At 45.8% G+C, this 23190-nt stretch overlaps 1 protein-coding gene across 7 annotated transcripts in view; it reads left to right on the top strand.

Annotated features, from left to right (window-relative positions):
• Positions 1–23190, top strand: part of KLHDC8B (kelch domain containing 8B) — a 205607-nt gene that overhangs the window by 25309 nt on the left and 157108 nt on the right. The window contains exon 1 of one of the 7 annotated variants that reach the window (XM_029601203.1): positions 10568–10628. The exons of 5 other annotated variants lie outside the window; for them this stretch is intronic. The gene's annotated coding sequence lies outside the window, so the exon portion shown is untranslated. Of the gene's footprint in view, positions 1–10567; positions 10629–23190 lie in introns of those variants that run through there. One more of the 7 variants, XM_029601205.1, reaches the window with a different exon arrangement.

The raw sequence follows: 23190 nt of genomic DNA, 5'->3' as shown, positions 1-23190 counted from the left end.
GGAAACCGAAAGACCAGCTCGCAATACACTCTCCCCAAAGGACGATTCATCTTGCGCCCTCACATCCATACGATAATGCTTGGTGAAAGTGTGCAGGAAGGACCAAACCGCCACTCTGCAGATCTCCTGAAGCGACAAAAGATGACACTCAGCCCAGGAGGTAGCCTGGGCTCTAGTGGAATGAGCTCTCAGACCCTTGGGCACCTGACGCCCACGGGCAACATAAACCGCACGATAGCCTCCTTAATCCAGCGTGAAATCGTCGCCTTCGAAGCCTTGTCACCCTTCTTAGGATCCCCAAATAAGACAAACAGTCCGAACGCCGGAAGTCATTAGTAACCTCCAAATAGCGCAAAAGAACACAACATACATCCAAAAGATGACGTTTCTCTCCTGAGGAGAATCCCTGGACCAGTTCGGAAATCCTGGCAGATCCCCCACCTGATCCACATGAAAAGCAGAGACCAACTTGGGCACGAAGGAAAAAACCATGTGCAGCAAAACTCTATCATCGTAAATCCTAAGAAAAGGATCTCGACACGACAAAGCTTGTAACTCTCTTTTTATTTTTGGGCCGGTAGCTCTCCTCACAGCAATTTCGCGCTGGCAGGCAGTTTTTCTATTTTTAGCTCCTGCAGTCACGCGAAGGTTTTTTGACTGGAATTTTTTTCTCAATGGCACCCTGGCCTAAGTTGGGAACCTGCTGCATGTGTGGGGCGTCAGGGCAAGCCATAAATGCTAGTTCCCTGTGTTCTGTCTGTTCTTCAGGGCAGGAGGGAACTTCCTCAGGGAGAGCAGCAAGCAGGCAAGGGTTTCGGTCCTCTGGGCCACGGTCCTCCTCGGTGGGGGAGGGTATCTCGCGGCGGCTGCCAAGGAAGGAGAAGGCCCCCTCCCATTCTTTCTCCGGTGGACCAAATTCCCGCGTTTGGGGATGACCTATGGCCACCGGACCCTCCTGCGGGGGGTGCTGTTGATTCAGGGGAGTTTGCTCTGAGTTTGTGCTCCTGCTGCATCAGGCGTTCCTGGCTAGGAAACAGGAGATCCTGACGAGAGCAGTGCAGCCAGACCCTTTGGTGGAACCTCCACCAAAGCAGATACACACGGTGTCCCCAGACCGCCATCACCCTGCAGGGGCTCAAAGTGTGGATAGGTTGCCGGCTCATTCGGGAATATCCCAGACCCTGGGATGGATGAAGATCCAGGACTCACCCAGGATATGGGTGATGTGATACAGGATGACCCGGACCAATATGACCTCCCACCCTCGGAAGGCAATGATCCCAGTGTAGTGCGCTTGTTTAAGCAAGAGGATCTCCAACTTCTCATTTCCCAGATCTTGGAGATCCTGGGGATCAAAGTTTCACAGGAGGAATCAGCCAGTGAAGGTGTCAACCTGGTCCTGGATGGGATTCGGGGTCCGACGACTTCTTTCCCATTACCTAAGAAGGTCCGCAAGCTAGTGACCCGGGAGTGGGACTCGCCGGATGCGGGTTTAAAAGTGGGAGGAACCATGGTGAAGCTTTACCCGCTATCACAGGATGTTTTGGATCTTCTAAAGATACCGAAGGTGGACGTGGCGGTGTCTTGTGTGACTAAGAAGACCACCATTCCTGTGGCTGGGGCCGCTGCCTGAAGGACATCCAGGACTGCATACTGGAAATTCATCTGAAGCGAGTCTTCGAGGTCTCAGCGCTGAGTCTCAGGGCAGCTATTTGCGCCAGCCTGATGCAGAGAGCCTGTCTTTGCTGGGTTCAAGAGGCGGCCGCAATTCCCAGTCCCGACAGCGGGGGGCCCTTGCAAGCTGCGCGTTTAGAGGCAGGAGTTGCCTATGTCGCAGACGTGTTGTATGACTTGATTAGGACCTCGGGGCATAGTATGGTGTCTGCGGTTACGACTCGTAGACTGCTCTGGTTGCATAATTGGTCAGCAGACTTATCTTCGGGGAGGCTCTCGACCAGTTGGCGAAATTGCTGGGGGAGTCCAAGGGCAACCGATTGCCAGAGGATAGGAAACCTTCGGGGAAGGTTTTTCCCCCGTGGGCTCGTTTTAGGACTTCTCGCAGATTTCGCCCTGGTAGGTCTTCAGCTCCTTCGGGGTCCAGGCCGGGCTCAGGACATCAGCAGTCCTTGGCACCCAGGCAGAAAGTCCACGGGCCAGGATGCTGGTCGTGGGAAACCTACCCAATGAAGCCAGGGGCACCCATTCTGTCGTAGAAGCTATCGATGAAAGTGGTCCAGGACGGTTACACTCTCAAGTTTTCGTGCCCAGTGCGGGAGGCCTTTGTGGAGTCTCGCATTGCCAGTTGACACTGGTTTGAGTATCGGCTGCTTGCAGCCTCTCTTCTTTGGCGGTCAGTGGCCCTGCGGTTTCTCCTGCTTCCTCCAGCTCTCCACCTCCCCTGGGTGTGCTGCCCCGTGCAAATGCACGCTATGCACACCCAGTCGCACCAGGCCTGTTCTTATGTTATAATATGCATGAGGTATATTTGCATGCACTGCCTCCATTGGATGCAAATATATCTCATGCATATTCATTGTGGATGTCCTGAAAACCAAACTTGTTTGTGGCACTCCATGACTGGAACTGCCTACCCCTGCCATAGAGGAATTTCATGCCCTGCTTATTTGTGTCTCAAACACTCATAGCAGATAGTGCAAATAAAACCCGCCCAGGATGTTCTGGTTATGCGTCTTTAAAATGTTGTTAGAACATGAAAAGTTGTGCCTCCCTCCTTTTCATTATCTCTTTTGGGGAAGGCTCAGGAAGCCCCTCTGGCCTGCAGAAGGCAGCTTGCTATTGCTTCCTGAATCTGAGGCTTCTCACTTACCTCTGGGGTGAGCCAATTGGAGCATCAGGAGGCAGAGGAATCCTCAGATTAGGCCACAGTATACGAAATCACAGTGGGTGGCTTCCACCTCTGAGCAGGACTAAAATCTGCTGTCTGTTCACTGCCTTGAAATACTCCAGATAGGAGGGAGGCTACTGAAGTCTCTGCATTAGCTCTGCTGTCAATACCATCCTTTAGACACTGAAGGATTCCCTCTCCCCCTTTTCTCTCTGCAGTTTCCCTTTAGCCGGGGTTTTCTTTTCTGGGTAGATTTTTCACCTTTTCTTGCCTTCACCTTGTTTCCCTTGTAGGGAAAGGGGAAGAAGGATTTAGGATTCCAGTAAAAAATACCTTTCATCACTACACATCTCTCTCTTCCTGCTCCCAAATCTCTCTCAAGTGTCTGAGTTTGCGATTGCTGTCATGTACACTAAATCTTATATATTGTAGGTCTTGGCCAGCAGCACAAAGGGCTGTTTTTTGGGTTTTTTTCAAACAAGGTTTGCCATAAATATAGAAGAAATAGTATTGGAAAAAGAGGAACAATAACCCTTTATCAACAAGGCCATGCCCATCGTTAATACTCAACATTCCAGAAGTAGAATATCACTTTCATTAGTCTGCTAACACATGTGTTTTATTATTATCAGCCTGACAGTCTTTCTCCTGTTCTTTTGGGTTTTCCTCTCAATTGGACCCATCCTTTCTGGACTACAGCACTATGAGCCTTCATTTGTAATTACCCAGTGACAGCTGTCAGCTAGGGGCTAGTTCCTCTGGAACCTGGTGCACGTGCACCTTGAATCTGGCTAGCAGGCATCCCCATTATGCAATGGATTAGACTCCCTATTCCATAACCAAGGGCTATGAACATTACCTTTACAGCATCTTAATCCCCAGCTAGGCCTGTAAACCTGAGAGTCAAACTCAGGTCCTGCTCATTGCAGCATATAGCGCTACCACTAAGCCACTGGGCCATCCCTGGCAGAGGAGGAGCAGAAGGCCAGTGGTTAGAGCAGCAGCCCGAGAATCAGGGAAGCCAGGGTTGAAATCTCATACTGCTGCTCTAGTAACCTTGGGCTACTCACGTCACCCTCCATTGCCTCAAGTACAAACTCAGGGCCCTATTTGCTAAGCATTTTTCCCATAATAGGAAAAAAAAAACTTTAATAAATAACTCCCTTAAATTGTAATCTCTCTGGAGGCAAGGAAATACCTACAGTAGCTGAATGTAATTTACCTTGAGCCACCAATGAAAAGGCAGGAGTTAAACCTAAAATGAAACTCATAATTTGAGAGGAAACAACATGGGATCTGCCAGGTTGGTGCGACTTGGATTGACTACTGTTAGAAATAGGGTGCTGGGCTCGATAGACCTTGGTCCGACCCAGCATGGCCTGGGTTCATTAAGGTTTGCTGGGCAGCGCCTGGAACTAGTCCAGGGCTGCCCAGCAAACTGAGCAAATGCTATAGGACAATGATGAAGATATTTCTGCATTATCCTAGTTTAATTTCTGCAATGACTGTTTTACTAGTTGATGCTTTCATTTTAAAATTCAATCCATGCATGCAGGGAGAGAACTGACTTCCCAATTTCTTTGTTTTTGTTACTGATTTCCACTAATATACCAGTGGCAGCTGGCATACAAATCCTATGAAGAGCATAATTATGGCTAGTGTTTTGAAACATAAATTGAACTTATTGCATTATTTCCTTTGTGCGTCAGGGACACACATTATTCCCGGTGTGCACATGGGACATGCATTGTACACTGTGCATATGGGACATGTGTTGGGACCTTCATTTTCAGTTTTTATTGTTCTTTATTTTTATGATAAGAACAAGCAGGAAACATTCAGTTGAAAAAATGACTCATTGTTCCGGGTAAATATCAGAGTTTATTTTGATGGACAGAAGCGAGAATAATAAAACAACACTATCCTACCCACCTACTCAGTAGCATTCCCATCTCTACCCCATTCCCTGCCTAGCATGCCTCTCTCCCTCTCCTTCCACCCCACCAAGAATGTCTCTCCCTCCCCCATTCCCCCTACTGCAACAGCATTCATCCTTACTGATGGTGGCGCCAGGTTTCTCCTGTCTCCTTCAGCAGCAGCTTACTGAGACTCCCATGCTCTGCAGCACTGCACTTCTGCTTCTGTGCTGGGCTAGGGAGTCTCCCGGGAAGTGCTTCTGGTGGACAGGGCCTGCTTGAAATGCATTCACGGCACCACTTTGCCTGCTTGGGAGGTGAGCAGGTGGGACTTGAAACATGGCATGAGTGGCTCTATAGGGTGAGCGCTTTCACTAGTGGGAGGGTGAGACTTGAAACACAAGCATGCATCTTTGCCCACACCGGCTTCCAGCAGTGGCTGGAGGCCTTGAAATGCTGCGTCTGCAGCTCTGGAGCAACTTTTTAATCAGCCTAAAATTAGAGTGAGTATTGGTTTAAACCGACTGGCACCTTTGGAACTATCTGGAATTTATGGGTGAAAAATCTGTTTAAACTGAAAACGAAGCCCCTAGACATGTGGTATCCATCCTATATGGTTTATTACTGGTGTGTATATCATGGGTCATCAATAACTTCTCTGTGCATTCCTATGCATTATCCTGTCTGTTCCTCCAGGACATGCATTTTTTTCTTTAGATTTTTTCTGTGATTTTAGGGCCTTTTGTACATTTGGAACCTGCATTATCTCATCTATACTTATAAATCTGTAATGTTCACTATATTTCTCCTTTTGTTATATTCTTCCTTCCACATCCTAGTTGTCAGTGTTCACACTCAAGAGCAACCAAATCATGTATATGTTCAGCTTTTGGGCAGTGGATAGAGCGGAAGAATTTAGGTCTGTCTTTCACTAAGCTTCATGCCAGCAAAGAAAGCTCCAGAAAGCTTCAGAAAACAAGCAAGAGCTCTGTGGTCTCGGACTTCATATTCATATTTCATGAACTCCTCTGGTAAATTATACATTCCTCTACTTTTAAGCTGTTAAAACTCTTAATTGGTAGCTGGTTAAGCTAGATGAAATGGGAAAACACTTTCAATCTATGATTTATGTAAGTGGTTTTCCCAACCTGATCCTCTCTGCAGAGATAGCAGGGGCAAAGTACACAGGCACTTTTACACCCAAAGGACCAAATTTTAAAAGCTTTGCTCATGTTAAATAGCCCATATATGCAAGCATGTGGGCCGCGCACGAGTGACGTGTATTGTAAAAGCTGGAAATGACATGCTTATATATGCATGCGCGAGTAACCAAAATAAGGGGTGGGGCCTGGGCGTTCTGGGGCGGGGCCAGCTGTTACGCGCATAACTCCATATTTTAAAACCGGAAGCTGCAGCGCTCAGTGGCTCGTTAGTCATGTAACTTTACCACTGCTCCTGATGAGGAGCAAGTAGGCAGATCTCACGTTTATGGCCTTACATGACAGGGTGAGGGGTCCGGGTCAACTGCGGGGCTTGCAGGATGAAGAACCAAAGGAGTCTGGATGAGATTGACTGGGCAAACTGGTGGACTAATTGGAAAAACTGGGAATGTTCCTTGCAAGAGCATGTTTTAAAATACCTCCAGTACCTGTACGTAATCTGCTTTGAATATAAATCAAATAAATAAATTCGCTTACGTACATGCGTTAAAGACGGCAAAATCCTATGGGAGGTACGCGAAGTAGGTTTACTCGAGTAACCTCTTAAAATTAGGAGAATGCTTACGTGCGGTAGGCATATTTTAAATCATGCACATGCAAGTTCATGCATGATTTAAAATTCAAGGATATCTCTGCTCACACACAAATACATGTGTGCATGTGTTTTAAAATTAGCCTGTGTGTGTAACTTGTGCTGAATTTCTAAAGAGAAACTAGGTAATTTCTGTTTGAAATGTGACAAAAGGTATAGAAGTAACCATGTACTTTGCTGTTATGCCTGGCGGCTCGTGGCCTCCTGGCCAGGCCAGGCCCCTACAATCCCAGACACTGGGGATGACCCCTGAAGCAGCGTGACTCCGGTTCCTGCTCCTCCTCCGCTGACTTAGCTTCTCTCCCTGCTGCACAATGGGCTGGCACAGTCTCCTTCTGAGGCTACTGCCCTCCGGGCTTCCCTTTTCTTAGGGCACATGCACGCCAACTGTACGCTATTTAAAGGGCCAGCGGTGAGAATCCACCACAGGCGTCTCCTGAGAATCTCATAGCCTCCTCAGTATATAAGGATTTCTTGGATGCCCCTCCACTGCCTCGGCAATAAGTCCACTACCTCCTGGTAGAGTGAGTTGCCACAGGATTGTTCCTGTTCCTAGTTTCTGCGATTCCATCTGTGCTCCTGAGTTTTGTCTTCATCTTCTTCGTGGTCAGTCTTCAGTGTCTCTTCTCCCAGCCTTCGGTGTCCTCTGTTCCTGCATGTGTTGCTCCTCGTCTTCCTGTCTCTTCTCCGCTCCTCATTTCCCTCAGATGGATCTCCATGTTGACCTTGGCTTGGACACTGACTCTGTTTCTTCTCCGCCTGCCTCAGACTACTGCTGTTCCACCAACTTTGATTGGTCTCCGCCTGTCATCGACCTCTGCTGGATCACTGACTTTGATAGAACTCCGCCTGCCCTGACCACAGCCTGAACCTGGCCTGTCCTCTCACTGCTTCTTCTACATGCTGGCTTGCAACACCTTCCTTCTTCATGGATCTCCATCACCTGAGAGGCCTGCACCTAAGACCAGCTGGACCCGGCCCCTGAGGGCTCAACCTAAGGGGACTGTGGGCTGGTATTGGCGAAACACCAGTTGGGCCTCTGCTCCCGTCAACTCTGCCTGCTGACGGTGGGGGCCTGCGGGGTTCCTCCCCGCAGATAGTGCCAATTCCCCCTCGGTCCAAGGGTCCACATCTGTTTGATACTGTAAACCACACAAGTCTACTGCAAAGACTTTCAGAGATAGGCCTCCATGATAAAACTTTGCACTGGTTCAGTTCTTATTTGAGCAACAGGTCATATCAGGTTAACATGAACAATACATTTTCAGACATTATAACCCTTGAAACAGGAGTACCACAAGGCTCCTCTCTTTCAGCCACTCTCTTTAACATATAAATATGCTGCCGCTCTGTCGTCTTCTCTCCGAACTATGTCTAAATTTCCATATTTACGCTGACGATATTCAGATCATTATTCCTGTTCATGATACACTAGATAAAGCTTATGAAATTACATCTATGTACCTAAATATTATCAAACAGCTGCTAACGCAAATGAAACTTAGCTTAAATATCGGTAAAATGTAAATCATTCTCTTAGAAAGGAAAGTTTCAATTTTAGATCAAAAACTAATAGTGCCCCAAGACAGTCTCTCAATTAACCTTAGAGATAAAGTACGAGACCTTGGAGTCTGGATTGACCCAGAGCTCAATTTTAAAAAACATTTCTATTAACATCAAGGAGGGATACAGTAAACTTTTAATGCTTAGACGATTAAAACCATTATTAAATCCAGATGATTTCAGAACAGTATTGCAATCCCTGATATTTACTGGTACAGACTATTGCAATTCATTATATCTCGGCCTACCACAGTCCACTGTTCGTCCTCTTCAGATTCTGCAGAAAGCAGCCGCTAGGGTGCTTACAGGTAGTACAAAAAAAGACCATATCACCCCTATTCTGAAATCTCTGCATTGGCTTCCAATTGAATACAGGATCCAATATAAAGCACTTTGTATTCTGCATAAAGCAATTTATGGGCAAGCAAGTAGACTGGATGAACGCTGTCATTCAATTGCACACTCTGCAGCAAAACTTAAGGTCTGCAAGTAAAGGCTTGCTTTCAATCCCTTCAGTTACCTCTGCATGACTCACCCTTGTTAGAGAAAGAGCGATTTCACTTGCGGGACCTAAATTATGCAATGCTTTACCAGTAGATTTGAGATTACAAGCAGAACTCAAGACGTTTAAAAAGGCGCTTAAATCCTGGCTATTTGAGCAGGCTTATACAATAGGTAATGGTTAATTTTTTTTTAGCTTCCAGTTATATGTCTTTTAACTACCACAGTTTTTACAGATTATTTTTATATTTCCATATTTTTATTGATTTATTAACTGTATTTATGACTATGAAGCTATGTATAATTTTTATTTTTTTATGTCTTATTACCTTGTTTTATGATTATATTTCATCTTATATTTATATTTTTATTGGATGTTTTCCGTTTGTTTGAAATGTTTGTAAACCGTTGTGACGGCTAGTCTAAACGACGGTACATAAAAACCTAATAAATAAATAAAAATATGACTTAGTGAAAATGACCACCATGCCCAAGACCCCATGCTTGAGCATAGTGGGACTATTGAGTACTCTACTTCCCCTTCTTCAATGCCAATCTCAGATATGCAGTGCTTCTGAAGATTCTGCCCCAGCATCCTCATGCTTGCTCAGCATGAAGTCTGATCTTCATCTATGCTTGTTTTTGCAGGAGCACACTGGAATGAATACCAGGCAAAGCATCCCAGCCTAAGTGTGGAAATAAAAAATCCATTCTTGCTGTTGGCAGTCTCTGATCCTCAGTTCCATATAACTACCTTTTTTACTGTTAGTCTTTCATTTGTCCTACTCAGGCTAACAGAGGTCTAGATCTGTGTTTGCCACTGTGGACGTCTCTTTGAATCATAAATATATGTGGGATGTCACTCTTTCTTGACTGAAAGCAGAAGGGTCAAGCGATTAGAGCCAACACAGTGTATGACAAATACTCAATAATTCATCAGGAATTGTCTTGGAGAGAATGGCTTTTGTGTGACTTGAAGAAAATAACTTTAAAATGTATCCGGCTAGCAGAGAGTTCATTCAGATGTAAAAGAGAAGGTGGGAGGAATTGATTAGGAAACTCCCTCAAAATACTTTAAAGGACCCGCTATAGCTATCTGGCCCAATCCTCCTTAAGAACCAGCCCTGCAAGGGATTCTGGGTGAAGCAGGGCCGGCGGAAGCACTAGGCGAACTAGGCGATCGCCTAGGGCGCTGAGCATTAGGGGGCGCCGAGCCGCTGATGGCCAATGGCCGCCGGTGGACGTCATCCCAATGGCGGCTGAGCGGTGAACTACTGCTATGCTGTGTGCCGGATACACACAGCAAGAAGATCGGCAGGACCGTGGTACAGTCGCGTCTAAACATGCTGGTGCTCCTGCTCCTCCTTCCTGCCCGCGCGGCCCCGGAAGAAAAATGTTGCCGGGGCCGCGCGGGCAGGAAAGAGGAGGAGCATCAGCCAATGCAGGAACTTCTCCTCCTTCCTGCCCGCGCGGCCCCGGAAGAAAAATGTTGCCGGAGCCGCGCGGGCAGGAAAGAGGAGGAGCATCAGCCAATGCAGGAACTTCTCCTCCTTCCTGCCCGCGCGGCCCCGGAAGAAAAATGTTGCCGGGGCCGCGCGGGCAGGAAAGAGGAGCAGCATCAGCCAATGCAGGAACTTCTCCTCCTTCCTGCCCGCGCGGCCCCGGAAGAAAAATGTTGCCGGAGCCGCGCGGGCAGGAAAGAGGAGGAGCATCAGCCAATGCAGGAACTTCTCCTCCTTCCTGCCCGCGCGGCCCCGGAAGAAAAATGTTGCCGGGGCCGCGCGGGCAGGAAAGAGGAGGAGCATCAGCCAATGCAGGAACTTCTCCTCCTTCCTGCCCGCGCGGCCCCGGAAGAAAAATGTGGCCGGAGCAGCGCGGGCAGGAAAGAGGAGGAGCATCAGCCGCGTGCAGAAGAGGATCAGCGCGGCTCGAGAAGACCGGGGCCGCTGCAGAGCCCATCCTGCAGTGGCCCGTGAAGAGGAGGCCCAGAGGTGAGAGAGAGACTGAGGGTTTGTACAGTGTGTATGTGTGCGTGTATGAGATGAGTTGAGAGACTGTGTGTGTGGGTGTGAGTGAAGACCTGAATGTTTGCAGAGACAGCATGGGAGAGCCTCTGTGTGTGTGAGAGACAGCATGTGATAGTGAGAGCCTGTGCTTGAGCAAGACAGCATGTGGGAGTGAGAGAGAGCCTGTGTGTGTGTGTGTGAGTCAGCATGTGACAGTGAGAGCCTGTGTGTAGGAATGATTGTATGAGAGAGAGCATGTGACAGTGAGAACCTGTGCTTGAGCAAGACAGCATGTGGGAGTGAGAGTTAGGATGTGCAAGAGAGAGACTGTGTATAAATAATTGTATGAGGGACAGCATGTGAGAATGCCTGTGTATGTGAGAGAGAGAAAGCATGTGAGAATGAGAACCTGACTGTGTGTTTGAGGGAAGCAGACAGATGGAGAGAAAAGAAATATGTTATAAAAGGAACTGGCAAAAAAATAAGAAAGGGAAGGTGGAAAAAAAAAGCCTGTGACCAACCGATTAGAAAACTAAGATCAGACAGCAAATGTAAAAAGAAATAAATTACTTTTTACTGATTGGAACATGTAATCTTTGGGAATGTGCAAGAGTAGCACTTTCTCTATGCGGATCTCACAATGTACGAGATCAGCATAGAGGAACTGGAAGCCCATGGGGCCTGCACAGAGGAGGCAGCAGAATGGGCTTCAGTGCCAATAGCAGCAATCAGCACCTCCGCAATAGCCATACAGCAGCAGTGACAGTGGCAGCAGAGGGATGAGAGAGGCTCTGAGGTTGCTGGCAAAAGAAAGAGAGGGGGTCTCTGCCTTTAGTGTGTGCATGTGTATGAATGGGAGTCTGCCTGGCGGTGTATGTGTGTGAATGCATGGGTGCCTGCCTGAGGGTGTGTCTGTGTATGAGAATGTATGGGTGTCTTCCTGGGGTTTGTATGTGTGAGAATATGTGCCTGCCTGTTTGTGGTGTATGTGTGTGTGTGAGAATAAATTGGTGCCTGCCTGGGGGTCTGTGTGTGTGAGAATGAATGTGTGCATGCCTGGGGGATGGAGAGGGAGTGGTGTGAAAATGAATGGGAGCCTGCCTGGGGTTCAGTGTGAGAATGACTAGGAGCTTGCCTGTGTGTGTGTGTCTGTGTGAGAACGAGTGGGAGCTTGCCTGGGAGTGTGTGTTTGTGTGTATGTGAGGGAGCCAGTGAGAGCATGAGTGTGTATGAGAAAATCCAGGGGAGTAAGAGTGTGTGTGAGTGGGGGGGGGGGGGGGGGGGAAGAGAGTGTCTTACACCCTGAGAGTGTGTCAGTGTCTGAGAGAGCAAGAGGTTATGGTTGGGTATAAGAGCATGAATGTGTATGTATGTGACAGTGTATGTGTGAGAGAGAATGGACATGTGAGTATGTGTGAGAGAGAGAGGATAACCTCCTAATCCTCGACAATATCAGGGTGACTGGAAATCAAGAGCTCCCATGTATGGACAGCAGGGGCTTTTTAAAATCCTTATTAGTTTTAATTATTGTGTGTTATTTGATATATGTACTGTTTTGAAATATTTTATTGGTGTTTGGGAAATTGTAAAAAATGTATATGATTTTAATTAATAGAAATTCTATTTATCAGTAGTTTTAAAATATTTTATTAGTATGGTTTTACTATTATAACTGATGCTTTGTTTCTTGATTTTATTTGTTTTATGAGGAATGGTTGTTCTGTTTTTCCATTGCTAATACACAGAGTCTGGCTTCTTGGGGTTTCCATTTCAGTTTTTTCTAATTTGTGCTCCTTTATTTTGTATTCTGTATTTGGTGAAGGTCTGTCTCTGCTCTGTGTGTGTGACCATGATGAGAGATTCTGCTAGCATAGGGATCTATAGCAATTGGGTTTGTTTTGTTTCCTCAGTAGGTGGTGTATTGGTATTCTAGGACCCAGTGTAATATTTATCCTTGCTTATTCACAGGTAGGGTTATTGTTGTTTGAGTCCTTGGTGTTATTACTGTTATGTTATGATGGGATTGCAGTATAGATTTTGGGTGTCTCTTTTGCGGTGCTTTGTGTTAGTTCACAATGTGTCTGGCAGTGGAAGGTGTTTGTGCTGCTGTTGCTGTGAGGTGACACCAGAATTTGAAAATATCTTTTAGTATGATGAGCTGTAAGGGAAACATCCAAGCTCCATTGTTTGGGGGAATTTCAGTGGATGCACAGAGATACAGAACTGGAGGTGCAGGATTTGTATTGACATTCTGTCCCTTCCTATATATTCCAGACTTCACTCTCATAATCCATATAGAATTAGTTGAATGAGGCTATCAAATAATTTTATAGTAGTTTTACTAGAAGTGTGAAACTGGCCAGCTTTTTAAAATAATGCAGAGGACCCTTTGGACTTTTTTTAACAACACTTTTTTTTATAACCAATTTTAAAGCAGGATCCATGCTATAGAAGTGGGTGTGATGAAGAAATGTCATTTTGGCTCCCCCCCCACCCAAAACAAATTCTTCTGTCTAGAGATGCCACTGATTTTCTGTGGCACACAAATGCATTGGCTCCTGGGCGCCGGAGACCCTTGGTGCGCCACTGGGTGCGAGCCATATGGGGCCGCAAGTGGTGGCAAAGAGGAGTGGAGATTTGGCGGGCCGCAAGCAGTGCCCAATCTGCTCGCGACCCAGAAAACCCCAGTCAGCGGGCGTGATTGAGAATGAGGTAGGAGTCGGGGCCGAGACCGGGAAGAAGGCTCGCCTAGGGCGCCAAATCCCCTTGCACTGGCCCTGGGGTGAAGGGAGGTACCCCCCCACTATACTGTAAGGAGTCAGGGCCCAGAAGTATTAGGAAGGCCCCAGGGTGCAGGCAGAGGAAAGCATACAGACTGACAACTTATGTTTAAATGTTTATGGAACTGCATTGAAGGATTGCTGAGGAAAGCAGCCTTTAGAAGGTGTTTATTTTGTGTTTTGTAAATAAAAATGTGGTGTGTGACCAGCCGGAATCTGCTTTCTTTTATTCTCCTGGCTGGTTCCCAAGCTGTGTCCGCTCCCAGCTACCACAGGAAGGGCTTATCAACTATGATTGGACTGGAGAGTAAAAATGAAATGTAAACCTGTTGAAGATTAACCAGCAATTTTAAAAGACAGATTGCTGTGAAGGTCACTTTTAAATCTTCTTGTATTGCAAGTCACAACATTTGCCATTGTTTTGTGACAGGGGAATGCAGTAATCATTCTCTTAGTGCTATAAGTTATCCTTATGCCACAAGCCTGGGAGAAAAGAGTCCTGGTGATCATATAGTTCTCCCTTCTTTTTTTTCTTTTTTTTTAGACAATGTCCATTTACCTATTAATCAAAGCAGTTTTCTTTGTGAGAGAGACGATGCCCCTTGATTCTGAGGTATTGAAGCTATATATATCAACCCAAGACCTTGTTAACTGCAGACACCCTTTTCTTTATGCACCTTGCACAGATCATATGTACCATGTTCTTATAAATACTGTCAAAGCAACAGTGTAGTTACAGCACCATAGAAACATAGAAATGACGGCAGAAGAAGACCAAACGGCCCATCCAGTCTGCCCAGCAAGTTTCGCACTTTATTTTTTATTTTTTTTTCTCATACTTATCTGTTACTCTTGGCTCTTAGTAACCTTTTGGTTCTATTTCCCTTCCACCCCCACCATTAATGTAGAGAGCAGTGTTGGAACTGCATCTAAGTGAAATATCTAGCTTAATTAGTCAGGGGTAGTAACTGCCGCAATAAGCAAGCTACACCCATGCTTATTTGTTTACCAGACTATGTAATTCAGTCCTTGTTGGTTGTTGTCTGTATATAGATCCACTTTTCATCATTCCCCCTGCCGTTGAAGCAGAGAGTTATGTTGGATATGCATTGAAAGTGAAGTATCAGACTTTCTCCCCTGCCATTGAAGCAGAGAGCTATGCTGGATATGCGTGAAATATCAGTCTTTCTCCCCTGCCGTTGAAGCAGAGAGCTATGCTGTTGAAAGTGAAGTATCAGGCTTATTTGGTTTGGGGTAGTAACCGCCGTAACAAGCAAGCTACTCCCCGCTTTTTTGTGAATGCAAATCCTTTTTTCCACATTTCCTCTTGCCGTTGAAGCTTAGAGCAATGTTGGAGTCGCATTAACCGTGTGTATGTTTATTGAATAAGGGTACTATCTCCAGGCAGTAGCCGTCATTCCCGCGAGCCACCCACCATTCACGTCCTCTAGCATTTATGGATCCACAGTGTTTATCCCACGCCCCTTTGAAGTCCTTCACAGTTCTGGGCTTCACCACTTCCTCCGGAAGGGCATTCCAGACATCGACCACCCTCTTTGTGAAGAAATACTTCCTGACATTGGTTCTGAGTCTTCCTCCCTGGAGCTTCAACTCATGACCCCTGGTTCTGCTGATTTTTTTCCAACGGAAAAGGTTTGTCGTTGTCTTGGGATCATTAAAACCTTTCAAGTATCTGAAAGTCTGTATCATATCACCTCTGCTTCTCCTTTCCTCCAGGGTGTACATATTTAGATTCTTCAATCTCTCCTCATAAGTCATTCGATGAAGACCATCCACCTTTCTGGTCGCCCTTCTCTGGACCGCCTCCATCTTGTCTCTGTCTCTTGGAGATACGGTTTCTAGAACTGAACACAGTACTCCAGGTGAGGCCTCACCAAGGAGCTGTTCAAGGGGATAATTACTTCCCTTTTCTTACTCGATATTCCTCTCTCTATGCAGTCCAGCATTCTCTGGCTTTAGCTATCGCCTTGTCACATTGTTTCGCCGACTTCAGATCATTAGACACTATCACCCCAAGGTCTCTCTCCTGCTCCGTGCACATCAGCCTCCCTCCCCCATCGAATACAGTTCATTCGGATTTCCACTCCCCATATGCATGACTCTGTACTTCTTGGCATTGAATCTCAGCTGCCGTATCTTCAACCACTCTTCCAGCTTTCTTAAATCCTGTCTCATTCTCTCCACTCCTTCCGGCGTGTCCACTCTGTTGCAGATCTTAGTGTCGTCCGCAAAAAGACAAATCTTACCTTCTATCCCGTCTGCAATGTCGCTCACAAAGATATTGAACAGTACTGGTCCCAACACCGATCCTTGTGGTACACCACTTAAAACCGCTCTCTCTTCAGAGAGAGTTCCATTTATCATCACACATTGTCTTCTGTCCGTCAACCAGTTTGCAATCCAGGCCACCACCTCGGCACTCACTCCTAAGCTTCTCATTTTATTCACCAGTCTCCTGTGCGGGACCGTATCAAAAGCTTTGCTGAAATCCAAGTAGATGACATCGAGTGCTCTTCCTTGATCCAATTCCTTGGTTACCCAGTCAAAAAAGTCAATCAGATTTGTCTGACAGGATCTTCCCCTGGTGAATCCATGCTGCCTCTGGTCCAGCAATTCTCCCGACTGTAGATATTTCACTATTCTCTCTTTCAACAGTGACTCCATTACTTTTCCAACCACCGAAGTGAGGCTAACTGGTCTGTAGTTACCAGTCTCTTCTCTGTTCCCACTCTTGTGAAGCAGGACCACCACCGCTCTTCTCCAATCACTCGGCACCACTTCCATTTCTAGGGATCTATTGAACAGGTCACACAGCGGACCCGCCAGCACATCTCTGAGCTCCCTCAGTATCCTGGGATGAACTTCATCAGGCCCCATGGCTTTGTCCACTTTCAGTTTCTCCAGCTCTTCCCATACATTTTCTACTGTAAATGGAGTTACATCTACTCCACTCCCCTCCAGTTTCTTGTTAACACCAATACATAGTACCAAGACCAGGAGTACATAAGAACATATGATTTGCCAAACTGGATCAAACCAAATGTCCATCAAGCCCAGTATCCTGTTTCCAACATTGGCCAATCCATGTCGCAAGTACCTGGAAGGATTACAAAAGGTCCTGGGGACAAGCAGTGGATTTCCCCAAGTCCACCTTAATAATGGTTTATGGACTTCTGGGAACTTGTCCAAACTTTTTAAAAACTCATCCACACTGACAGCTTTTATTACTTCTTCGGCAATGAATTCCAGAATTTAACTATGCATTGAATGAAAGCTATTGGGGTAGATTTTCAAAAGCTATTTAGATGGATAACTCACAAGATATCCATCTAAATGGCTAATGTGGCATTTTCAGCCACTTATCCGGCTATAATTTAGCCATATAAAAAAGGGGCATTTCAGGGGTGTTCTGAGGAGGGGCTGAGAAATCCAGCTAGGTTAGCCTTATGTGGCCGGATAACTTGCTACTTAAACAGATATCTTTAAAAGTAAGCTGTGACTTACTCTTCTAGCACTGGAAGCAAAACTGCGGATAGTTTATGCTTCCAGCTCTGCTTCAGGCAGACACAGGTGAGTTGAGACCTTGTTCTCAGCAGGGGTGGATTTTTTTATTATCAGAGGGTGGGATGACGGGGTCTAGGAGGGTAGGGTTGTTCAGACCAGCCTATTGAAATTGCGGGTAGGTGGGAGGCAGTGGACTAATACCAGTTTTGGAATGGGTCGAGACAGGAGGGCAGCAATCTGCCGACTGTAGCAATTTTAAATATTTCAGAATGGGGTGCATAGCCCGACAGGCCATATGCGAAATTTGGGGAAGGGGGAAGAATTCGGCTACAGCCGAGTTAATTTTTTTTTAACTTGGCTATCAGCACTACTTAACCAGATATCTTTAGAACCTAACTGGCTATATTCAAACATAGCCGGTTAGGTTTTAAAGTTATCCAGCTATATGCAGCTGAACCTTTAAATTGCATTACCTGCTGGAGCAGGTCTTGATTTGGACTTTACAAGCGACTGTCATCTTTGCTGATTCTAGCCACTCCGCGTTATCTCGCCGGCCAGCTGCCTGGTCCCGCCCCCTCTGGAAAACGTCATCGAGGGGCGACTCGGCTTGAAAAAGCGCGTGGCAACGCCTGAGGCGCCGTGCGCCGGAGCGCCGCGCGCCGAAGGAGCGAGACAAAGGGGCTTGCCCCTTTGTTAGCCCCTTCGTTAGCTCCAGAGGCAGCTCCAGAGGAAGAGAGGGCTTATTACTGTCATCTGTTGTATTTTCTGTGGTAAGCAGTGGTTTACTACTTATTATGGGCGGGTACGCAATACCTACTCGGATCACCTATAAGAGAATGGAAAACCGTCCTTTGTTAAAACGCGATATACCCTTAAATCGGTTTCTTTCACAAGTGTCGGTATTACCGAATTCCAAACTGTTTACCCTTACCATGCTATCTCTATCTCTAGTTAATATTCAATCTATCGGTAAAAAGATTCCTATTCTATGTGACCATCTTAAAGATTCCAGACCTGATATTTGTGGGATCACTGAGACGTGGCTGAGGCCTACGGATACAGTGGTACTTAATCAATTACCTTTGAGAGAATATGATGCCTTTTCGTGTCCCAGACTAGATAGAAAAGGAGGAGGGCTATTACTGTTAGCCCTCAAGAAATTTCGTTTGATTCAACAAAAACTGAATATTGCAGCACGATATGAGGTTGCTTCATTTAAGTCTAGCCTTTTACACATTTTCCTTGTTTATACACCCCCAGGGCTTTTGGATCATAATTGCTCTCCCCTGATTGAATTATTTTCATCTTCAATAGATTTTAATATACCTACTATTATCATGGGGGATTTTAACTTACATGTGGATGTTTTTCCACTTTCAGCTACCTGTGATACATTTCTGAATGCGTTGGAAGCTTTGGGATTTGCCCAATTAGTTAATTCTCCCACACAGAGAGCAGGCCATACGTTGGATTTGGTGTTTGTTAATGAAGCTTGGGAAACTAGGTCTCCTCCAATGAGTCTTCCAATACCATGGTCTGACCACTTTTTGGTGACCATAACCCTTGGTCTAAAATTGCCTCAGACTACAATACTAGATAAGGATATGATTGAAATCGAGATAAATAAATCTTGTTCTAGTGATGAGCTTATTGCTAATTTTCCACTAGCAGTTCAATCTCTCGATAGATCTAACATTGCCAATGCAGTTACATCTTGGGAAGATGCTATGACGGAACTTTCTAACACATTATGTCCTGTCAGTACAAAATTGATCCCTTTACATGGTAAATCCAAAACCCCATGGTTTTCTGCCCAACTAAAGGATCGTAAGAGAGGGTTAAGAAAACTTGAACGGATTTGGCGGAAACAGCGTAATGATACCTCTTTAGGTAATTATAAATCAGCTCTTCATGAGTATAGGGAAGCTATTAATATTGCTAAACGTAATTTTTACTCGGATAAAATTCATAAATTTCAATTTAATTCGAGGTTGCTTTTTTCATATGTATCCGAGCTCACCCAGCTAAAAGGAAAGTCCTCTTTTGGGTCTTCTAACCTAAAAGAAAAGAGCGATGAGTTTGCACTCTTTTTTAAGGAAAAAATCTTAACTGTTTTAAAAGAGGTTAATAGTCAAGATCCACATAAGATTATCTTACCAATGAATCCATCAGTAAGCTGGCTAACTTTTGAATCAGTCTCCTCTTTAGAAATTCTTAATGTAATAAAAAAAATGAAACCTGCCAAACATCCCCTAGATAAGATGCCCATTAAATATCTTAAGTTAGTGCAAGATATCATTGCTAAACCTTTGGCAGACATAGTAAATCTATCATTGGAAGAAGGTGTTTTTCCAGATTGTCTGAAAAACGCAGTGGTTAAACCCATTTTGAAAAAAGCACATCTAGATCCTGAAATATTGGCCAATTATCGTCCAATTTCAATACTTCCTTTTTTGGCCAAACTTTTGGAGAAAGTGGTGAATCGACAATTAATGGAATATTTGGAGGAACACCAATTATTGTATCCAGCACAATATGGTTTTAGGAAGGCCCATAATACTGAGACCCTTTTGATTTCACTGTGTGACACCATTCAAAGAGGTTTCGATCAGAATACTTCTTATCTATTGATTTTACTAGATATATCAGCGGCGTTTGACACCGTTAGTCATGATGCACTTGTTTTAAGACTTCAAGAGATGGGACTTGCTGATATTACATTGGCTTGGTTTAAATCTTTTCTCACCAATAGATCTTATGTGGTTCAGCTAGGAACAACCAATTCAAAAACAGTTGATCTTCAAACGGGAGTTCCTCAGGGATCATCGCTTTCTCCAACCCTGTTTAATGTCTACATGGCCCCGTTATGTAGACTCTTATCAGGATTGGGTGTGGTCTATTATCTGTTTGCTGACGACATCCAGATTTTGATTCCCATAAAAGATTCATTAGTGGATACGTTAAAACTATGGGATATCTACTTTAAGTCAATTAAACAGCTGTTGACTCATATGTCTCTAGCCTTAAATAACTCAAAAACAGAAATTCTTTTTATTTCCAATAAGGTTTCTGAGAATATAAAAGTAGATATTACCACTCTTCCATCGACTTTTAAGATTCTTTATGATGTTAGAGATTTAGGTTTCATTCTGGATTCTGAATTAAATATGAAAGCATCAATTAAAGCTACATTAAAAGATGGCTTCTACAAATTAAGAGTTTTAAGAAAATTGAAGCCTTTACTACACACTAATGATTTCAGAATTGTACTTCAGGCCTTGATACTTCCGAAAATAGATTATTGTAATGCCTTGTTTCTGGGAGTTCCACTTTCTACCATTCGCCCTCTGCAATTATTGCAGAATGCGGCTGCTCGACTATTGGCTAATTCTAATAGATGCGATCACATTTCGCCTGTGCTGATGAAGCTACATTGGCTTCCTGTACAATATCGTATCCAGTTCAAGTGTTTGACACTTATTCATAGAGCCATTTACGGCTCCAACTCTGATTGGCTGAACACTTCTTTACGTCTACATGTACCAGCTCGGAATTTGAGATCATTGGGACAAGTTTTGTTAACAATTCCATCTCCTAAACTGGTTCGTTTGGGTTCAGTCAGAGAGAGGTCTCTCTCCCTGGCAGGGCCCAAACTCTGGAACTCTTTGCCTACTGATATCCGACTTGAGGACAATATTAATAGTTTCAAGAAACAATTAAAGACCTGGCTATTCCAGCAGGCTTTTAGCCAAATCAATTGATCTCCTGTTAGGTTCTGTGATTTGGGGAAATGTGGCATTGAAGGAATAGTGATGTGGGATGACTGGGTAACTTCTTGGTGGGTAATTGAGGCTGATGGGTTTATGTATTTTTCATTTATTTTTTAAATGTGCTAGTTTTAAATTAGTGTTTTTATTGTTTTTACTTATGCATTTTTTAAGAAAAGTATGTAAAGTTAGATTAGTTTTTATGAAGAATGTTTTTTTTTGAATTTGGTACTGCAAATTCAATGATTGTTAACCGGCTTGACATATATTTGAAAGTCGGTATATAAAGTTGTATAAATAAATAAATAAATAAGTATATTCAGTGGGACATTTATCTCGCTGAATATATAGGACAAGTTATCTGGATAACTTTATTAGATAACTTGTCCACTCAATGGCCTACTGAATATTGGCCTCATTTTGTCCTATTTGTCTTAAATATATAGGGGTAGATTTTTAAAAAATGCGCGTTCGCGTACTTTTGTTGGCGCACCAGTCACAAACAAAAGTACGCTGGATTTTAGTAGATACGTGCGTAGCCGCGCGTATCTTCTAAAATCCAGGATCGGCCTGCGCAAGGCTGCCGATTTTGGGCAGCTGGCGCGCGCCGAGCCGCACAGCCTGCCTCCGTTCCCTCCGAGGCCGCTCCGAAATCGGAGCGGCTTCGGAGGGAACTCTCTTTCGCCCTCCCCTCACCTTTCCCTCCCTTCCTCTACCTAACCCACCCCCCCGGCCCTATCTAAACCCCCCCTACCTTTGTCCACGGATTTACGCCTCCCGGAGGGAGAAGTAAATCCACACGTGCCAGCGGGCTGCTGGCGCGCCGAGACGCAACCCGGGGGCGATTACGGAGGGCGCGGCCACGCCCCCGGACCGCCCCGGGCCGAAACCACGCCCCCGGGCCCGCCCCTGAAACGCCGCATCCCGCCCCCAAAACTCTGCGTCGATCGGCCCCGCCCCAGACACACCCCCGACACACCCCCGACAAAAAACCCCGGGACTTAAGTGAGTCCCGGGGCTCTGCGCGCGCCGGCAGGCCTATGGAAAATAGGCGCGCCTGCGCGCAAGGCCCTGCTCGCGTAAATCCAGGCGGATTTACGCGAGCAGGGCTTTTAAAATCCGCCCGATTACCTAGTAACTTCATTGCATGTCCCCTAGACTTTGTACTTTTTGAAATAATAAACAACTGATTTGCGTTTACTCGTTCCACTTCACTCATTATTTTATAGACCTCTATCGTATCTACCCTCAGCCATCTCTTCTTCAAACTGAAGAACCCTAATCTCTTTAACCTTTCCTCATAAAGAGCACAAAAATTGTTATACTGGGTCAGTCAGAGGGTCCATCAAGCCCAGTATTCTATTTATTAGAGATGTGAATCGTGTGATCGATCGTCTTAACGATCGATTTCGGCTGGGAGGGGGAGGGAATCGGATCGTCGCAGTTTGGGTTTTTTAAATATCGTGTAAATCGTGTAAATCGAAAACCGGCACACTAAAACATCCCTAAAACCCACCCCGACCCATTAAAATAAATCCCCCACCCTCCTGAACCCCCCCAAAATGCCTTAAATTACCTGGGGTCCAGTGGGGGGGGAGGGCGGGAAAACCGGCACACTAAAACAACCCTAAAACCCACCCCGACCCTTTAAAATAAATCCCCCACCCTCCCGAACCCCCCCAAAATGCCTTAAATTACCTGGGGTCCAGAGGAAGGGTCCCGGTGTGATCTTTTACTCTCGGACCTCGGACCTCCGTGCGTTGTAGAAACAAAATGGCGCCGGCGCTACCTTTGACCTGTCATATGACAGGTCAAAGGTAGCGCCGGCGCATTTTGCTTTTTTGTCCCCCGACGTCAGGAGCGTAGGAGATCGCTCCCGGACCCCCGCTGTACCCCCAGGGACTTTTGGCCAGCTTGGGGGGGCCTCCTGACCCCCACAAGACTTGCCAAAAGTCCAGCGGGGGTCCGGAACGACCTCCTGCAGTCGATTCGTGTTGCCATACGGCCAGCGCCATTTTGCGCAAAATGGCGCCGGCCATTCGGCAACACGATTCGACTGCAGGAGGTCGTTCCGGACCCCCGCTAGACTTTTGGCAAGTCTTGTGGGGGTCAGGAGGCCCCCCCAAGCTGGCCAAAAGTCCCTGGGGGTCCAGCGGGGGTCCGGGAGCGATCTCCTACGCTCCTGACGTCGGGGGACAAAAAAACAAAATGGTGCCGGCCTGTCATATGACAGGTCAAAGGTAGCGCCGGCGCCATTTTGTTTCTACAACGCACGGAGGTCCGAGGTCCGAGAGTAAAAGATCACACCGGGACCCTTCCTCTGGACCCCAGGTAATTTAAGGCATTTTGGGGGGGTTCGGGAGGGTGGGGGATTTATTTTAAAGGGTTGGGGTGGGTTTTAGGGTTGTTTTAGTGTGCCGGTTTTCCCGCCCTCCCCCTTCCCCTCCCCCTTCCCCCGATTTATGATTTTTTGAC

This window comes from Rhinatrema bivittatum, chromosome 4 (genome assembly GCF_901001135.1).
Source record: "Rhinatrema bivittatum chromosome 4, aRhiBiv1.1, whole genome shotgun sequence".
Lineage (NCBI taxonomy): Eukaryota > Metazoa > Chordata > Amphibia > Gymnophiona > Rhinatrematidae > Rhinatrema > Rhinatrema bivittatum.
The sequence above is the reverse complement of the archived record's forward strand: the minus strand, read 5'-3'. Positions and strand labels throughout refer to the sequence as shown.